Raw genomic sequence first — 12,811 nt, 5'->3', positions numbered from 1 at the left:
TTTTTTGGATAAAAGTGAATTGTTTTAACATTATAACAAGTTTAATTTCTTTATAATCTTATTCTTGTCAGTTGACTTGCTCGCTTGTTGATTCTGATGACAAATTCTAGTTCCATGTGTCCCTTCTGGAATCAATTATATGTCTTGTTGCACTGGAACGTGACTCCGCTGAAACAGAGGGGATTTTACCTGTTGATTGCACTCTGACGATCAAGTCAGTAAGAGCTTACTAGAATTTTAGAAGTATTCAATTCCAGTCTTAGAAACAACTTACCTTTACCTGGGAACTCAACCTCCTTTTATAGCTTATCTCTGGTAAAGCTTTCTCTCATGAGAATCTAATCTCAACTGAAAGCATACTCAATAGAAAATATTATGGTTTATGGGCGCCTTCCCTCAAGGTGCTACAACAGAAAGAAATCTTGTCTCTAATGAGTGCATAAAATAATAACAGAACAATCACCTGTCAGCAGGGCATCAACTTATGCGTCAACATCAGGGGAACACTCTTTTTCCTTGTTCTGGGCCGACCATCGAGGTCCTCACATGGTTGACCCCTACTATCCCCTTTGTAGTAGTCCTGGACGACTTCAGGGTCTCCTGAATGATTGACCTTTGTCGACCTCCCTTTCCCGAGCTAGCCAGCTTGAACAACAAGTCTGCTCGGGAATTTCGCTATCTTGGGACATGCACCAGCTTGAACATGGAGAAAGTTGCCTTTAGGAACACAACATACTTGAGGTACAAGGCCATCTGCAGATCTTTAGCTTGATACTCACCTGTGACCTGCCTAGTAACCAAGAATGAGTCATTCTTTACCAACAAGCTTCAAGCTCTTAATTCCTTAGCTATTAGAGCTTCATACTCAGCTTGAATGTTGTTGGCTTTGAAGGCAAACCTCAAGGCCTACTCGATCAACAAGCCACTTGGTCCCTCCAGGATGACTCCAACACTACTCCCTTGTTGATTAGAAGATCCATCCAGTAAAAGGACCACTAGAAGTCATTGTCATCTGGCTAGGTAGCCTTAGATGAAAGTTCTACCACAAAATCAGCATATTCTTGACCCTTGATGAGCCCCCTGGGTTCGTACTGTACATCAAACTCAGACAAGTCAACCGCCCATCGAACCATTTAACCTGCCATGTCGGACTTTTGAAGGACCTTGCGGATGGGCATATCAGTCATCACTATTATAGTGAACTCTAAAAATAATGGCGAAGTCGCCAAGCTGCGAATACTACTGCAAGGGCGGCCTTTTCGATAGCTTGATATCGTGTCTATGGCCCTTTTAGTACCTTGCTCATGAAGTAAATGGGCTTTTAAACCCTATCCTACTCTTGCACAATGAACGAGCTGATTGCCCGATTTATGACTGCGAAGTAGAGACGAAAAGGAGTCCCTGGTAGTGGCTTACAAAGGATAGGCAGGCTGGCCAGGTACTCCTTAAACCTGATGAAGGTGTCTTCACACTCGTGAGTCCATACGAAATGGTTATTCTTCTTCAAGCATTGGATGTGAGGGTACCCCTTATCTCCACCAGCTAATAAGAATCTGGACAGGGCGGCCATGCGCCCAGTCAACTGTTGTACTTCCTTCACACTAGCAGAGCTTCTCATTCTTATGATTGTTGTGCACTTGTTTGGGTTTGCTTCTATACCCCGTCCAATGAGTAGAAAACCAAGGAACTTCCCTGCTTCCACCCCAAACACACATTTTGCTAGGTTTAGTTTGAGATTGTACTTGGCTATCGTGTTGAACAACTCTTCCAAATCAACAACGTGTTGATCCTTCTCTTCTGAAACGACCATGTCGCCCACATACACCTATACATTCTGCCCAATCATTGGGGCGGGAATCCTATCCATCAACCTTTGATAGATGGCACCAGCATTCTTGAGGCCAAAAGGCATGAACTTGTAGCAATAACTGGAGAGCTCGATCATGAAGGTGATCTTGCTCTCATCTCGGGGGTGGATGCGGATCTAATTGTACCCAAGAATGCGTCTAGGAAACTCAGCAAACGGCAACTTGAGGCGTTGTCCACCAAGGAGTCTATGTTGGGCAGTGGATAAGAGTCCTTGGAGTCTATTCAGGTCTGTAAAGTCGACGCACATCCTCCACTTTCCGTTAGCCTTTTGCACCAATACCACGTTTGTTAACCACTCAGGGTATTGAATCTCCCTTATGTGGTCATCCTTCAAGAGCTTATGCGTCTCTTCCCTAATGATTAGGTGTCTCTCCTCATTAAATTTCCTTCTTCTCTGCACCACCGGTCTGACCTTCTCATCCATAGTAAGCCTATGGCACAAGAAGTCTGGATCTATCCCAGGCATATCCGCGGATGACAAAGCAAAAGCGTTCATATGCCTTGATATTATCCCAACTATCTTGTCTTGTAACTCTCAGCCTATATGACGTGCTGAGCTTGAACTTTTTTCCTCCTCTCTCTTTCTCCCAAACCTCACCAGCAAGTCCAGGTTGCCTCTCGTTGGCGACTTCAGTTTGCATGATCTCTTCTAATTCTCACGCCTGAACAATGATTGAGTACACTCCCCTCCTGCTTTTCAGGTTGCTCTCGTAACACTTCCTCATAGCCTTCTGATCAGACTTGATGATGATCAACCCTCCTTCAAGGGAGGGCAATTTCATCTTCATGTTCCTCATTGAGGCCACCACACCTAGCCCTTTCAAAGAGGGCCTTCCCAAAAGCAAATTGTAGGTCGAGACAACATTAAATACTATATACCTGATGTTGATCGTGCAAGCTGAGGTGCCATCTGAGAAAGTCGTCCTTAGCTCAACATGCCAACGCACCTCCACCTGATCTCCCGCAAAGCCAAACAGACATCCATCATATGGCCTTAACTGGTCAGGTGACAACCGCAAATTATTAAACGTTACCCAGAACATCACATCAGCTAAGCTCCCCAATCGATGATAACTCGGTGTACTCTTCTTCCCATATTGACAATGGATATCACCACCGAATCATCCTAATGTAGGACCACGTCTTCCAAATCAGAACTCGTAAAGCAGAGATCGGGCTCTGCCGGTTGATCAGATATTCGCGCCTCTACTACCATTACTTCTCTCGTGTATTCCTTATGCTTGGAGGCAGAGCATCCCCCTCCCGAGAATCCTCTCGAGATGGTGTTCAGCTCGCCATGGACTGGTACCTCGTGCACTTGGTTCCCAAGAGCAACTTCTTCCTTTGACCCTTCTTGGTTCCCTTCCAGATATTCCTTCAAGAATTCATCCTTCACCAAGCCGGCCTGCTAACTGATATCCCAAAACTATACAACGCTCCACGTCATGCCTGAATCCCTTGTGGAACTCGCACCGCCCCAAGTTCTTGTTAGACTTCTAGGAAATTTTCAACTTTTCCACCACACTCGACATATTCAACAACTCCTTGGAAGTCATTCATAACCTTCACCTTTAATTGCAAGTCAACATAAAATAAAAAACAAAACAAAAAAAACTAATAATAAAAAAGTAAGTACATAATAATAAAAAAATAAACTATATTTATAAAATTAACAACAGTAACACACATGACCAAATATGTAAATAAATTTATAAAAATTAAATATAAATAATAAAAAAAATAGTAAACACCTAAAAAAATAATATAAATACAATTATTAAAAATAAAAACAATAAACACATAAAAAAATTAAACAAAAAAGCAAAATAATAAAATATATACAAACAGTAAGTACATAATAATAAAAAAATGCAACTATATTTATAAAATTAAAAACAGTAAACACATGACAAAAAAATGTAAATAAATTTATAAAAATTAAATATAAATAATAAACAAAAGAGTAAACACCTAAGAAAAAGAATATAAATACAATTATTAAAATTTAAAAAAATTAAGACATAAAAAATAAACAATAAACACATATTAATAAAATATGTAAAACAGTAAAGATATAATAAACAAATATAAATATGTTTATAAAAATTAAAAAATAGTAAACACATAAAATAAAAAAACTAAACAGTAAATATAATACTTAAATAATAATAACAGAAATGTAGATATATTTATAATATTTAAAAACGTAAACACATGACAAAAAAAAGTGTAAATACATTTATAAAAATTAAAAAATATAAATACATAAAAAAATAAAGAAAACAGTAAATACCTGAAACCAATGTAAATATAGTTATTAAAATTAAGAACAATAAACACATAAAAAAATAAATAGTAAACATATATTAATAAAAAAATGTAAAAACAGTAAATACATAATAATAAAAAATATAATACAATACGTACATAATAATAATAAAAAATGAAAATATATTTATAAAATTAAAACAGTAAACACATGACAAAAATAAAAAGTACAAATACATTTTTATAAATTAAAAACAGTAAACGCAATAAGAAAATACGACAGTAAACACCTAAAAGTAATACATACAATTAGTAAAATTAAAAACAATAAAAAAAATAGTACACAGATATTTATATAAAACGTAAACACAGTAAACACATAATAACAAAAAATAAATATAAATATATTTATAAAAAATAAAAACATTAAACATATAAAATTAAAAAATTAAAAAAAAAACATAATATTAAAATATATAAAAAGAGTAAGTACATAATAATAAAAAAATGCAACTATATTTATAAAATTAAAAACAGTAAACACATGACAAAAAATGTAAATAAATTTATAAAAATTAAATATAAATAATAAACAAAAGAGTAAACACCTAAGAAAAAGAATATAAATACAATTATTAAAATTAAAAACAATAAACACATAATAAAAATTAAAAACAGTAAATACATAAAAAAAACAGTAAATACCTAAAAAAATGTAAATATAATTATTAAAATTAAGAACAATAAACACATAAAAAAATAAACAATAAACATATATTAATAAATAAAGTAAAAACAGTAAATACATAATAACCAAAATCTAAACCATAAATACATAATAATAATAAACATAATACAATACGTACATAATAATAAAAAAATGTAAATATATTCATAAAATTAAAACAGTAAACACATGACAAAAATAAAAAGTATAAATACATTTTTATAAATTAAGAACAGTAAACGCATAAAAAAAATAAGACACTAGACACCTAAAAATAATAAATACAATTAGTAAAATTAAAAACAATAAAAAAAATAGTACGCAGATATTTATATAAAACGTAAAAACAGTAAACATATAATAACAAAAAAAATATAAATATATTTATAAAATTTAAAAACAATAAACACATAAAATAAAAAGTTAAACAAAAAAAACATAATAATAAAATATACAAAAACAGTAAGTACTAATGTATTTATAAAATTAAAAAAACAGTAAACACATGACAAAAAATGTAAATAAATTTATAAAAATTAAATATAAATAATAAACAAAACAGTAAATACCTAAGAAAAAAAATATAAATACAATTATTAAAATTAAAAACAATAAACGCAAAAAATAAACAATAAACACATATTATAAAATATGTAAAACAGTAAAGACATAATAACAAAATATAAATATATTTATAAAAATTAAAAACAGTAAATACATAAAATAAAAAAATAAACAGTAAATATAATATTTAAAAAGTACAAATACAATAACATAAATGTAGATATATCTAAAATAAAATAAAAAACGTAAACACGTGACATAAAAACGTGTAAATACATTTATAAAAATTAAAAACAGTAAATACATAAAAAAAATAAACAAAAAGTAAATACCTAAAAATAATTATTAAAATTAAGAACAATAAACACATAAAAAAATAAATAATAAACATATCACTACAAGAAAATCATGAAATAGAAACTAATTTTCAGAGGCAAAAAATAATTAATTGCGACCAAATTAGAGACTATTTTAAAGATTAAAAAAAAATTAGTTTATAAATTAGTTTCTATTATAGTTAAATGATTTTTAGATTGGTATCTAATTAGCAGTCAAAATTTTGCTACCAAATTTAGAAACTAAATAATTGATAGTTAAAATTTTGGTTGCTAAAAACCATTTAACAATAATATAAACTAATTTTGAAATCAATTTTTTTTTGTTTAAAAAATGTTTCTAATTTAGTTATTATAACTTATAATTATTTTTTATTTTTAAAATTAATTTTTATTTCATGTTTATTTTTAATGTATATTAATAAAAAAATTAAAAACAATAAATACATAAAAGCATAAAACTGAACAATAAACAGTAAATGCATAATAATAACAAATATAAATAATACGTATATAATAATAAAAAAAATGTAAATATATTTATAAAATTAAAACCGTAAACACATGACAAAAATAAAAAATATTAATACATTTATATAAATTAAAAATAGTAAACTAAAAAAAAAAGACAGTAAACACTTAACAAAGTACAATTAGTAAAATTAAAAACAATAAAAAAAATAGTACACAGATATTTATAAAAAAACGTTAAAACAGTAAACAAGTAATAAAAAAATATAAATATATTTATAAAATTAAAAAAATAAAAACAAAAAATAAAAAGTTTAAAAAAACATAATAATAAAATATACAAAAACAGTAAGTACATAATAATAAAAAAATTCTAATGTATTTATAAAATTAAAAACACTGTAAACACATGACAAAAATTGTAAATAAATTTATAAAAATTAAATATAAATAATAAACAAAATAGTAAACACCTAAGAAAAAGAATATAAATACAATTATTAAAATTAAAAACAATAAACACATTAAAAAATAAACAATAAACACATAAAAAAATTAATAAAAAAAACATAATAATAAAATATATAAAAACAGTAAAAACATAATAATAAAAAAATGCAAATATATTTATAAAATTAAAAACAGTAAACACATGACAAAAAATGTAAAAAAAAATATAAAAATTAAATATAAATAATAAAAAAAAACAGTAAACACCTAACAAAAAGATATAAATACAATTTATTAAAATTAAAAACAATAAACAAAAAAAAACAATAAACACATATTAATAAAATATGTAAAACAGTAAAGACATAATAAAAAAATATAAATATATTTATAAAAATTAAAAATAGTAAACAAATAAAATAAAAAACTAAACAGTTAATATAATATTTAAAAAGTGAAAAACAATAAATGCATAATAATAACAAGAATGTAGATATATTTCTAAAATTAAAAAACGTAAACACATGACAAAACAAAGTGTAAATACATTTATAAAAAATAAAATCAGTAAATACATAAAAAAATAAACAAAACAGTAAATACCTAAACACAATGTAAATATAATTATTAAAATTAAGAGCAATAAACATATAAAAAAATAAACAGTAAACATATATTAATAAAAAAATGTCAAAACAGTAAATACATAATAACAAAAAACTAAAGAGTAAAAAGTAAATACATAATAATAAAAAATATAAAACAATACGTAATAAAAAAATGTAAATATATTTATAAAATTAAAACAGTAAATATATGACAAAAATAAAAAGTATAAATACATTTATATAAATTAAAAATAGTAAACACAAAAAAATAAGACAGTAAACACCTAAAAAAATAAATACAATTTAGTAATATTAAAACTAAAAACAAAAAAAAAATAGTACACTGATATTTTTAAAAAACTTTAAAACAAGAAACACAAAAGAACAAAAAAAAAGATTTATAAAAATTAAAAACATTAAACATATAAAATAAAAAATTAAACAAAAAAACATAATAATAAAATATATAAAAATAGTAAGTACATAATAAAAAAAAAATGCAAATATATTTATAAAATTAAAAACAGAAAACACATGAAAAAAAATGTAAATAAATTTATAAAAATTAAATATAAATAATAAAAAAACAGTAAAACCTAACAAAAATAATTTAAATTTAATTATTAAATTTAAAAACAATAAAAATATAAAAAAAAAACAGTGAACACATATTAATAAAAATTGTAAAAACAGAAACACATAGTATAAAAAAATATAAATATATTTATAAAAATTAAAAACATTAAACACATAAAATAAAAACTAAATAGTAAACATATAATAATAAAAAATATAAAAATAGTAAACATATAATAACAAAAAAAATGTAAATATTACAGAAATATAAAAGTAAACACATAAAAAAATGTAAATACATTTATAAAAATTAAAAACATTTAACAAAAAAAATAAACAAAACAATAAACACCTAATAAAAAAATGTAAATACAACTATTAAAATTAACATATAAAATTATACAGTAAACACATAATAATAAAAAAATGTAAAAATAATAAACACAAAAATAAACAAAACAGAAAAAACTAAGAGAATTAAAAAAAAATATTAAAATTAAAAACAATAAACATAATAATAAAAACCGTGAAAACAATAAACATAGTAAACACATGTTAAAAAAACTATATATTGAAATATGAGTTTTCTAAAGGGTGAAATCTCAACCGGTTGAAATGTCGATTAAATCGGTTGTTTGACATTTAGTAGTTTTTAAAATGAATTTGAAAAGCTTGACTTTGTTTTGAGTTTGTTGTCAAACTGATTCAATCGATTGTTTCGATTTTTTCTGAAAACCTTAACAGAATTATGTTAGGTGGATCCAATTTGTTTTAAATGATTCCAACTGCTTTTGGTTTTTTATTTAATTGCTTTGACCATTTGATTCGAGTATTAAAAAGGTTGTTTTACGCTCATATGCATTAACTAAGAAAGAGAGATTAATCAAAAACAATTTTCAAGATTTGAAAGAGTTCTGGATCATCTCAAAAGTGCAATAGGATTGTCTTTTAATTCTAAACTTTAATCTTTAATTTACCCAGGTATATTATATTCCCTTCTTCTTTGAACATTGTACTTTTGTGTGTTCTGGTGTGGTGCAGTTTCAGAAGGTGCTTCTGGAAACTATGTGGTTTGCCAAAAGTGGTGTGTGTTCTTGAGGGGTTCAAGATCATCATGTTTGGTGTGTGTTTTGTAATCTAGGGTTGATTATATAGTGAATTCTTAGTGGTTAGCTGAGGACTGGATGTAGCTCTTGGTTAATAGTGAACCAGTATAAACATCTTGTGTGAATCTCTCTATCCCTACACTCATTAAACTGATCTTTGCTTTTCAAATCTGCCGGTATAAACATCTGGTTGTTTCGAGAAAAAAACTGGTTGGTTTTTTGGAATCAACTTAAAAATAATTTTTTATTTGGCTGAACAAATTTTAAATTGATTAATTCTTAATAGCTTTTCACTCTACCTTCAATACTTGCAAAAATCTTTTAAAAACAATTCACCCCCTCTTGTTTAAGGCCTCTAATTCTAACATGTTTTGTCCTTAGTCATCTGCTTATCGAGGAGGTTTGTATCATGCCCCCAAGTTAGATAGAATTCGACCTCGAATTTAGAACTCCTGTAAATAACATAGTTAGTTTGTTCACTTGATAGATAAAAACATTTCTAGATGCGGGTGGTGAATCAAACTTATGTTCATGAAGCTTTGGGAGTTCGCATGGATGAGTTATAGATACATGCCATGTTTGTAGAGAATGTTTTGGGAGGAAATTATTTGTTTGTGAAAATCCTCTTAGAAGGTGAAAACCCCTAGGAGGTTTTTGAATATCATCCCTAAACTTCTTTATCAAAGATGACAAGTATTTAGAAGGATTTGGTAATGAAAAAGATAAGGAATAAGAAGACCTTTGAGGTAAAGTTTGTATTTTCATACGGGTCAACATTATCATTTTTACTGCATGAGGTGAGGTGATGATACCCATTTTATCTTTTCTTTCTTCATCTTTTTCATTCTCTATGGTGAAAATGGGTTTCTTTTGAGAAATTGGAAGGATAAGTTTTTGTAGAAACTTTGTTTTTATCCTTCCATGAAGATTTGTATAAGTCATCATTATGAGTATTTTTGAAAGTTGTTTTCTTCAAAATTTGTGATTTCACCTTGATGACTAGGTAAACCAATTTCTCTAAAGAACAATACTCATAATTCTACAATATCTTGAATTTCTCTCCTCAGACTACTTACAAACCTAACTATCTTTGACTCTTCACTATCATGCATATTAATCTTAGTCAAAGTAGTTTCCAAGTCTTTAAAGTATTCATCTACTGTTCTAGATCCTTGATGAAGTCGTTGGAGCTTCAACAAGAGTTCATTTCTATAATGAGGAGGAACAAATCGCACGCGCATGCATTCTTTAAAATCATACCAAGAGACCACGACTGACCTCTTATTTAAATCAATGTCCATTACAATTTGATGCCACCACTGCATGGCATAATCTAAAAACTCTAGGGAAGCTAACTTAACCTTTTGGTCCTCTTCGACCTCATACACATTAAAAATTTGTTCTACCTTAGCTTCCCATCCTAAATACAAGTTAGGGTCACTATCCCTCATAAAACTAGGTAACTTAACAAAAGGAAAAGAAGTCTTTGGTGGTTGGTGTTGGTGGTGCCTAGTTTCCACATTTTGCACTCTCCATTCTTCTTCTTCTTCTTCACTCCCATAGTGCATATGATACCTTCTAGTGCGTCTACGTTCCCCCTTCCTTTCTCTAGCTAGTCTCTCTTGAGTATCTTCTAGCCTTTGCATTCTCTCCACTAGTGGCCTCAACTCCTCTTCTTTGTGGGCCAAGGTCATATTGGCATCCGCAAGCTCCCCCAAAAGATGTGTCTTATGAAGAGACTGTGGCTTTGAAGACTCTCCCGAAGACAAATGAGCCATAATTTTGCATAAAAGAAAGCAAACAATTTAATGCCCTACTCACGTGTATCAATCGGCTATTTAGTAAAGGATGGAAAAAAATTAATTCACTCAAGGAAGATTTGAACTCCAAAAGGTCTACACTTGGTAGCAACACTTCAAGTGAAAGAGGTCAAAGCTCTTATCACTCGCTAACCAAAGGAATTCCAACAAAACTAAAGAAAGATTTGAAGACAAGCAAGAAAGATAAAAGAAAGAAAGCTAAACCAAATTAGAATTTAGAGGATGACAAAAATTTTAACAAGACAAACAATAAAAGCACTTATGAAGGACTCAAAGAAACTTACTTAAACTTTTAACTATGAAGCTTTTAATTTTCTTAGAAAGTGTAAAGGTAAGAAAAATTAAGTGAAAACAATTTCTCACATAAAAAGAATCCTCTTAATATTTTAATATTTTCATGTTATAGACAATAAAGAATAATATCGGGATTAACTGACCCTATTATATAATACAACACATGATCAAATGCCAAGACAACAACATGCCTCTTCCTTATCTCATTTCACAGATGATGAATGCGTTTGAAGTCGATTTATCACTAGAATCATGTCTCAAGCTCGGATGGTCCCACTTTTTTAAAAAATAAACAATGAAAAAGTTAAATACCCATCAAGTACATCATGTGTGGCAGCATGGGAGGGATGACCAATATAATGATGGAAATGATGAAGTTGACATCGACCCAACCATTCTGAAGGAGAATGTTCATGGCAGTGCGCCTCAGGCCCCAATCTAGGATCACTCTGAAATGATACCACAATTTTGGAGTGGAATTTAAGAGTTGCAAGAATCGATCAGGACTATGAACCTCAACCTGAACACACGTTTCGACAGGGTTCATAATTGAATTGATGACCTACAACAACTTCTTAACTTCCAAAAATATTTTGAATGATACATATTTCAATGTATCATTGTTATTATTTTTTGAGATATTATTATAATTTCAAGTTCTTTTTACATATATATATATTTGTAATATACTATGTTTAATATTTTATTATGCACACACTTTATCCATGAATTTTGCTTCAACATAAACAAATTTATTGTATTTCCAATTTTTCACATACACTTTTTTTTCCTTTACACAATTATATTTTTTTAATTGAGTCAAATAAAATTTCTAACAATCATAAATATGTTCCAAATATTTAACATAATTTGTATTTTTTTAACTAAATAAAATTTCTGATAATCATAAATATATTATGAATATTTTACATAATTTGTATTTTTTCCAAAATTAGCTTTAACACGAAAATAATGTTTTAATTAACAAAAATAATATTTTAATTATAAATAATTATAATCCACAAATAAATAAATCAAATTCATTTTTAATCAATTTTAAATGCAAATACAAATTTGTAAACTTACATTTTTATTACTTTAAATAAATTATAATTTCAATCACATCAAACATATTATTTACAAACTTTTTCTACACTTTTTACTCTATCTACTTAATACAAATAACCTTACTTCCTCCACATTTTTTTTTCAAATCCACTCTCTCAAATTTATTTAAAATCCAAACAAAGAATTAATCATATTATAATCTTTAAAGCATATAAATATATTATTATTTTTCTTTCCTGTTGCTATTTTTTAAAATAGTTGATCATGCATAATTTTATTTATAGAGTTATAGTAACATAAAAGGATAAAAAAATTACTACGTCCCTATATTCACTCTAAAAGATAAATATTCTTTAAAATGACAAAAAAATCATTTTAAGTGCTCACTCATTATATTCCACTGTAAATAATTATTTTAATATTTTTTTTCTCCAACTACTATATGATTTCTGTCACGAAGCTAGTTAATAAGACAAGTTAACTTCTAACTTAAAAAACTAGCTTATTATTAAATTAGAAGTGTGTAATAAATTTTCTGTTAAATGTAAAATGATATAATTATATAAATTTTAGTATATAAATGAAATTTATATTTTGTTTTGAAAAAAAATATTATTATGTAATTATAATTTAATTTTTTAAAATAACTAAGTTA

This window comes from Phaseolus vulgaris, chromosome 2 (assembly GCF_000499845.2).
Source record: "Phaseolus vulgaris cultivar G19833 chromosome 2, P. vulgaris v2.0, whole genome shotgun sequence".
In the NCBI taxonomy this organism is placed as follows: Eukaryota; Viridiplantae; Streptophyta; class Magnoliopsida; order Fabales; family Fabaceae; genus Phaseolus; species Phaseolus vulgaris.
Note: the sequence above shows the minus strand (reverse complement) of the source record.